Source organism: Panthera leo, chromosome A2 (assembly GCF_018350215.1).
Source record: "Panthera leo isolate Ple1 chromosome A2, P.leo_Ple1_pat1.1, whole genome shotgun sequence".
Taxonomy (NCBI): domain Eukaryota; kingdom Metazoa; phylum Chordata; class Mammalia; order Carnivora; family Felidae; genus Panthera; species Panthera leo.
In genome coordinates this window covers 17,416,243-17,425,060 of record NC_056680.1, presented here as the reverse complement: position 1 = coordinate 17,425,060, position 8,818 = coordinate 17,416,243, and the positions used below count along the sequence as shown (strand labels likewise).

Sequence of the window (8,818 nt, the reverse complement as noted above, 5' to 3'; positions counted from 1 at the left end):
GAGAGTGTGAGCGGGGGAGAGGGGTAGAGGGAGAGAGAGATCTTAAGCAGGCTACACACTCAGTGCAGAGCTTGACGTGGGGCTCAGTCCGACATGGCACCGTGACCTGAGCCGAAATCAAGAGTCAGACACACACCTTTATTTTTGAAGAGAATACTGTTTGCTGGTTATAGACTCAGTTGACAGTCACTTTCTTTCAGCACTTTATATCATCTTACTGTCTTCTGGCCATGGTTTCTGATGAGAAATCAGGTGTTAATCCTACAGAGGATCAGAGTATGTGATAATTCATTTCTCTACTGCCTCTTTCAAGATTCCCTCTTTGTCTCCTCTTTCCACAGTTTGATAATGATTTGTCCATATGTGGATCTCTTTGAGTTTATCCTATTTTGAGTTTATTGAACTTTTTGGATGTGTATATTAATGCCTTTTTATTTATTTATTTATTTATTTATTTATTTATTTTTAATGTTTTATTTATTTTTGAGGGAGAGAGACAGAGACAGAGCATGAGCATGAGCAGGGGAGGAGCAGAGAGAGAGGGAGACACAGAATCCGAAGCAGGCTCCAGGCTCCAGGCTCCGAGCTGTCAGCACAGAGCCCGACGCGGGGCTTGAACTCACGAACCATGAAATCATGACCTGAGCCGAAGTCGGACGCTCAACCGACTGAGCCACCCAGGCACCCCCTACTAATGCCTTTTTAATCAAATTTTTAATCAAAGTTAGAAAGTTTCAGCCCTTATTTCTTCAAATGTTTTTTTTTAATTAATTTAATTAATTTATTTATTTTTAGTTTATTTACTTTTGAGAGAGAGGGGGGTGGGCAGGGAGAAAGAGAGAGAGGGAGAGAGAGAATCCTAAGCAGCCTCTCAGTGGCAGAGCCCGATGCAGGGCTCAATGTCATGACTATGAGATCATGACCTGAGCTGAAATCAAGAGTCAGACACTTAAGAGGCACCTGAGTGGCTCAGTTGGTTAAGCATCTGACTTCAAATCAGGTTATGATCTCACGGTTCCTGAGTTCAAGCCCCGCGTAGGGCTCTGTGCTGACAGCTGACAGTTGGGCTCGAGCCTGGAGTCTGTTTCAGATTCTGTGTCTCCTTCTCTCTCTGTACCCCTTCCTCCCTCCCTCTCTCTCTCTTTCTCTCTCTCTCTCAAAAATAAACATTAAAAAAATTTTTTTTAAAGAGTCAGACACTTAACTGAGCCATCCAGGTGCCCTTTCAAATATGTTTTCTGTCCTCTCCTCTCCTCTCTTTCTGGGACTCCCATATGTTGATACACTTGTTGGTAGCCTCCATTTCTTTGTACCTCTGTTCATTTTTCCCCCAAATTTGAACTGGCTTTTTCTTTTACTTGCTATCTGAAGTATTTTGACCCACTCTGCTCATTTTTCATTACTTTTTCTTGCTTTTCCTTACACTGGACAATATTAATTGACCTATCTTCAAGTTCACTTACTCTTCTGCCTGCTCAAATCTGATGTTGATCCTCTTCAGTGAATTTTTCATTTCAGATAATTACATTTTTACACTTGACCTTAGCCAAAAGGCCAAGAAGCGATCAGATAATTATATTTGTCACTTCAATAATTTCTATTCGGGTTGTTTATGAAATATATTTCTATTGCTTTATTGATATTCTCTACTTGATAAGACATTATTCTCATACTTTCCTTTAGTTCTTTAGACATAGTTTTCTTTAGTTCTTTAAATATATTTAAAATAACTAATTTAAAGGGCACCTACGTGGCTCAGATCAAACCCTGCATGGGGCTGGCTGCTGTTGACACAGAGCCCACTTCCGATCCTGTCTCCTTCTCTCTCTGCCCATCCCCTGCTCATGCTTTCTCTCTCAAAAATAAATAAAACATTAAAAAATAATTTAAAATCATTGTCTCATAAGTCTAATATCTGGGCTTCCTCAGTGACTGTTTCTGTTGATTGCTTTTTATCCTGTGTATGGGCCATACTTCCTTGTTTCTTTGCATACATCACAATTTTTTGTGATTTTAAATAATATGTTGTGGCAACACTGGAAATCAGATTCTCTCCATTCTCCAAGGTTTGTTGCTATTGCTGTTTGTTGTTGCTGCTGCTATTTATTAGTTTAATGGTTTCTGGAATAATTCTGTGAAGTCTGCCTTCTTTGTCATGTATGGTCACTGACAAGTCCTACTCAATTATCTTAGTGGTCTCATAGGGATTAGACAAAATTTTCCTCAAATGGCTGGAACCAATAAATCTCCGTTTTTGCCAATAAAAACATTGTATGTGTTGAGGAATGTCTTCAACACTTAGCCTTCGCTTCCTGCTCTTGGAGAGCTTCAAGATTAGCCAGAGGTGAGAAGCTTAAGGCCTTCTCGGGTCTTTCCTGATGATGCACATAGCCCTACACATGTTCATGGTCTTCTAGATTCCCAGGAATTTCTTAGTGCTTTTCAAAACCTCCTATGGATATCTCATTCCTCCACCTTTACTTTTAAGCTTTTGGTTGGCTTATTGTTTTCCTCCAACTGCTATCCACCATAAGACAGCCATGATACTGAAACATTGCCTCTGATTGTTTTCAACAAATGCTCCCAGGGGAAAAGGCTGTTCACACTGGGGTATCTCTGAGTTAGGTCAAACAAAAACAGCTCTCCAAGTGGGTCTTCTAGAGAACCATCAGACAGGTCAAGGAATGACAATTCTTTAGTAATGGTACTCTGAAGGAGTTCCCAAACCATCTTGTCCCCTCTAGGTGCTGCCGGGCTGCTGGTTTTCACTATGATACAGAGCTGTTGTTTTTTAATACTACTATAGATCTGAGATCCCATTTCCATTTTTGCAAAGGAAAAAAGCCATTGGTACATAGACTTTGTAGATTGCTTTGGGTATATGGACATTTTGACAATATTCAGTCTTCCAACCCATGAGCATGGGGGAGGCTTCCATTTATTAGGACATTTTCTTTCAGAAATGTTTTGTAGTTTGTGGTGTACAAGTTTTTCACCTACTGGGCTAAATTTATTCAGAGGTATTTTATTTTTTTGGATGCTATTGTAAATGGAATTGTTTTATTAATTTTATTTTCAGATTGTTCACTGATGCTGTATAGAAACACAACTCACTTTCATGTGTTGGTCTGTACCCTGAAACAATCTAATTATTAGCTTTAGTAGTTTTTATATGAATTTTTTGGGATTTTCTATATGTAGAATCATGTCCTCTTCAAACAGAGATAGTTTTACTTCTTCTTTCCAATTTGGATCACTCTACCTACCACAGCTTTATTGAGGTAAAACTGACAAATAAAATTTTGGATGCCTTTAATTTCTCTTTCTTGCCTGAAGCTCTGGCTAGAACTTTTAGCATAATGTTGAATATCAGTGGTAAAAGTAGGTATCCTTGTCTTGTTCCTGATCTTAGAGATCTTTCAAGGGTACCTGGGTGGTTCAGTTGGTTAAGCATCTGACTTCATCTCAGGTCATGATCTTGCAGTTTGTGGGCTCGAGCCCCAATTCGGGCTCTGTGCTGACAGCTCAGAGCCTGGAACCTGCTTTGGATTCTGTGTCTCCCTCTCTCTCTCTCTGTCCCTCCCCCACTCATGCTCTGTCTCTCTCCCTCTCAAAAATAAACATTAAAAATTTTTTTAATAAATAAACATTAAAAAAAATTTTTAAAAAATAATGAAAGAGACCTTCCAGTCTTTCACCGTTGAGTATGATATTTGTTGTGGGGTTTTCACAAATGTTCTTTATCATGTTGAGGAAGTTCCCTTCTAGTCTTTCTTTTTCTGAGTGTTTTTATTATGAAAAAGTGTTGAATTTTGCCAAATACTATGAGGGTTTTGTTAAATGTCAATTGAGAAGAACAGGTCCTTTTTACCTCCTTCGTTCTATTAAGTGATGTTATTGCATAGATATGGTTGATATTTTTAGGTTGAACCACACTGCACTCTTGGGATAAATCTTGCTTGGTCATAGTGTGTAATTCTTGTAATATGCTGTTGGATTCAGTTTACTAGTATTTAGTTGAGAATTTTTGCATTTATATTCATAATGGATATTGGCCTATAGTCTTTTTAATTTTTTTTTGAATGTTTATTTATTTTTTAAAAAAAAGTTTTTTTTTTTTTTTTAACGTTTATTTATTTTTGAGACAGACAGAGATAGAGCATGAACAGGGGAGGGTCAGAGAGAGGGAGACACAGAATCTGAAACAGGCTCCAGGCTCTGAGCTGTCAGCACAGAGCCCGATGCGGGGCTCGAACTCACAGACCGTGAGATCATGACCTGAGCCGAAGTCGGCCGCTTAACCAACTGAGCCACCCAGGCGCCCCCTGAATGTTTATTTTTGAGAGAGAGACAGAACATGAACGGGGAAGGGGCAGAGAGAGGGAGACACAGAATCCAGAGCAGGCTCCAGGCTCTGAGCTGTCAGCACAGAGCCCAACTTGGGGTTCGAACTCCCAAACTGTGAGATCATGACCTGAGCTGAAGTTGGACACTTAACCAACTGAGCCACCCAGGCACCCCTATAGTCTTTTGTGTGTGTGTGTGTGTGTGTGTGTGTGTGTGTGTGTGTGTGTGTGTGATGTCTTTATCTTTGCTATTACGGTAATTCTGGCTTCATAGAATGATTAGAAAGTATTTTTTCCTCTTCTATTATCTGGAAGAATTTGAAAAGAACTGGCATTCTCTCTTAAATGTTTGGTAGTATTCACTAATGAAGATATTTGGTCTTGAACTTTTCTTTGTTAAGAGGTTTTTTTCATTGCTGATTCAAGCTCTTTACTTGATAAAGATCTTGAGATTTTCTCTTTCTTGAGTCAGTGTAGGTAATTTGTGTTTCTAGGAATTTGTCCATTTCATCCAGGCTATCTAATTTGTTGACACTTGTTTATAGTATTCCTTAAAAATCATTTTTTATTTATGTAAGGTAATAATGCCTTAACTTTCATCAAATTCATACCTTAATTTTATTGTACATTCTCTTTATGATACCCTCTATTTCTACTTAAATATTCAAGATGATTTTGAATTTTCTATATTTGATTTAATGCTAAGTATGTTTTGTACATCCAGTATCTTTGACAAACAAACATCTATAACAACAGGTATTCTAAAATACTTGTTACAGGGGTGCCTGGCTGGCTCAGTCGGTGGAGCATGTGACTCTTAATCTTGGGATTGTGAATTCAAGCCCTAAGTCGGGTATGGATATTACTTAAAAATAAAATCTTATTTTAGAATTTTTTTTTAATTTTTTTATTTTTTTAAATTTTTTAATTTTTTTAACGTTTATTTATTTTTGAGACAGAGACAGAGCATGAACAGGGGAGGGTCAGAGAGAGGGAGACACAGAATCTGAAACAGGCTCCAGGCTCTGAGCTGTCAGCATAAAGCCCGACACGGGGCTCAAACCCACGGACCGTGAGATCATGACCTGAGCCAAAGTCAGCCGCCCAACCGACTGAGCCACCCAGGCACCCCTTATTTTAGAATTTTTAAAAAATGTTTATTTTTGAGAGAGAGAAATAAAAAGAATGAGCAGGGGGAGGGGCAGAGAGAGAGAGAGAGAGAATCCCAAGCAGGCTTTTGTGCTCTCAGTGCAGAGCCCAACACAGAGCTCGATCCCACGAACTGTGAGATCATGACCTGAACTGAAATCAAGAGTTGACGCTTAAACAACCGAGCCACCCAGGATCCCCAAAATTAAATCTTAAAAAAAAAAAAGAAATAAAATAAAATATTTGTTACATAAGATTTCACTATAAGCAGAGTGTTTTTCCTTCTCAAATTTAGCTAAAGATTATCAAATAAAATTTAGTCATAATGTATAATGTGCCATAAAGTAAAAAATGATCATTTCAAAATATAATTCTTTCAGACATGAAGGGCTAAACATAACTAAACTGTATGATGGACCTTGTGTAAGTAAAGTCACTTTTATTCTTCACTTTTAGGAATAAATCAGATATACTGATATGTTGTAGAGAGTTTTAAATGTTTTGTTATAAAAATTTCAAGCATAAAACTAGATACAACAGTAAATATCATATGCCTATTACATCAATCCAACCAAGTACAAAGTGTTTGCCACATTTCCTTCCTTTATTATTTCTTCTTTCTTTGCTTACGTATATTAACCCATGGCTTGGACATCATGTCATTTCACTCTCAGAAGTGTGGACATTTCCTTACATGCCCATAATTCTGTTATCACACCTAATTAGTTCCCTGTCATCTTCCAATATGTACTTCATGTTCAAATTTTCCCAGCCATCTCAAAAATACCTGCTGGGGAAATAAAAGTATTTTAGCCTAATAACTCAGTAGTAAAGAACATCCAGTCCATCCTTTCTGTTCCCTGTCATGCCCAATTTCTGGGATATTGACAAAAGACATTAATTGGAACATTAAAAGTTATTCTGCAACGAATGGACCAGGTCTTGCTTAGCTCTGGTCTAGATATTGTGTCTTTGACCTTAGAGTCATAAGGCCAAAGCAAGAACTCGGCTGATGCCATAGAGATCATTGTAGAATTATGAGGCATAGAAATAAGACTGGAGAGGGGCACCCGGGTGGCTCAGTCAGTTAAGCGTCCGACTCTTGGTTTCAGTTCAGGTCATGATCTCATGGTTCATGAGTTTGAGCCCTGCATCAGGCTCTGTGCTGACGGCCTAGAGCCTACTTGCAATTCTGTCTCCCTCTCTCTCTGTCCCTCCCCTGCTTGCTATCTATGTCTCTCAAAATAAATAAGAGAGACTCTTTAAAAAAAAGAGAGAAATAGAACTGAAGAAAATCATCTTGGAACAAAATATGAAGAAGGTTGAAGGTAAAACAGGTAAAATGATTACATGCTTTTGTAATAACTCTATGACAATATCTTTTAATATAATCTCAGTGACAAGTTGACAAGGCTCAACTGATGTATATAGACCACCAGACATATTACTTGGGGAAGGCCTATAACCCGAAAGTTCTCTAGTTCCACTAGAGAGAAATCATGGTGGCAGGTTTGGGGGCAGCCTGGGTGAGACTAGTCTAGAAATCAACTGGTACACTGTGGAAGGTGACTTCATGGAGTTACATGCAATTTTCAGAATAAATCAGATATACATTTAGAAGTATGAGTAGATCTCAAAATACCGCACTGAGAGAAAAAGCAAGAGAAGGAATAATACAAGTAACACCATACCGTTATATAAACTAAAAACAACACAAACAATATATATTTTATACAAACACATAAACAAAAAGAGATACACTGAACTCATTAAAATCATTGGCTACAGTGTGGGGAGAAAGAGAGGAAACAAATAAATGAATGAATAGTGGCCCCTCCCCACAGCCCTTTCCCAAAGCACAATGGAAACTGTTTTTGACAGGATCACAAAAAAAATAACAATATCCTTGACAGGAAGAGCAACAATGATCACTGATTGATTGCCAACCATGTACCCTGCACTGTGTCACATGCTTTGCCTATATCTACTCCCCTGTGTTTCTACAACCCCCGCCATGAGGAAGGTATTGCTATTAGCTATGTTTCATAATGAAAAATGGAGAGGTCCACAGAGGGATGTGACTTGCCCAAGGATACACAGCTAGGAACGGGAAGGACTGAGTCCTGAACCTGGCTAGTCAGTCTCCAGACCCTGTTCTTTAACACCGCTTTCTATGCTGCCCATGGCACCCCATGTGCCTCTGACTTCGACTCTGCTCCACTCCAACTTCCTCCTCTTCTACCCTCCACCTTTCTGCCCCATGGCTCTCCTGGGGTCCAAAGACTCACATAGGCACCTGCATCCTTAGCTCTCCTCATCTCTTCCCACTTCCACTCTGTGCTTTTGTTCTCCAGTGAAATTAGAAGGTCTCTAGTCTGCCTTAATTTGCAGAATAATTGTTTAGCATTCCTCCTACAGGACTATGGGTGTAGTTATTAATGTGGTACTTTTTCTCTTCATTTTCCCAAATTTGATTTCTCTAAGCAGGTATTTCCTTTGCAGGAAAACTCCTGAACTTTACCATGAAGAATTACAGAACTTGCTGAATCACCAGATGATCAACGGGAACATAATGGCTGCCACTTCAAGTATTACTCCCTGTAGAAGAAAATGCTGGAACTGGAGGAAACCAATGGTTAGAGGATCAAACTCCTTGAGATTTTGCTTCTTCGATAAATGATTCTCAGTAGAAAATATGCCTGGCAAACACTTCTCTTGGTTAATAAGAATATGTTAAAAATATCAACTATTCTGTGTTCTCATCCCAAAACTACATGACTTATGCCTCGGGGTCCCTCTGTTCTCGTATAGATTGTGAGCAAATGACCACAGAAATCTAAACAAGGGGATAGATACCTCAAGGGCAGCTCTATTTATAACCTGAGGGCTCTCTGGTCATTACTGAGCTGAATGTGTCATGTGAGTGATGTGGCTTTCAATACACCAGGATCTGGTTTGAGAAATTAACAACCATAACATAAAAGAGAGACTACTATTCAAAGAATACGTATTGAGTGCTCACTTCGGCAGCACATAAACTAAAATTGGAATGATGCAGAGGAGATTAGCCCCTGTGCAAGGATGACACACAAATTCACGAAGCTTTCCATATTTTTTGGAAGCCAATTTGACAATAAATTATATTTTAAAAAATGAATAAATAAATAAAACAAAAAAACAAAGAAAACATATTGAGCACAATACTTGGAGTAATGCCTGGTCACAGTAAGGTTTCTAAATAAATACTCTACAAGCACTACCTTCTCTATCTCACGATAAACTTAAGAAGTATACCCCCATTTTAATGACAAAGGAACCGAGGC

At 38.6% G+C, this 8,818-nt stretch overlaps 1 non-coding gene across 1 annotated transcript; it reads left to right on the top strand.

Annotated features, from left to right (window-relative positions):
• Positions 1-8,509: 8,509 nt before the first annotated feature.
• On the top strand, positions 8,510-8,611 carry LOC122214635. The gene has a single exon (XR_006200015.1). It is a non-coding gene; the product is annotated as a U6 spliceosomal RNA (small nuclear RNA).
• Positions 8,612-8,818: the final 207 nt, after the last annotated feature.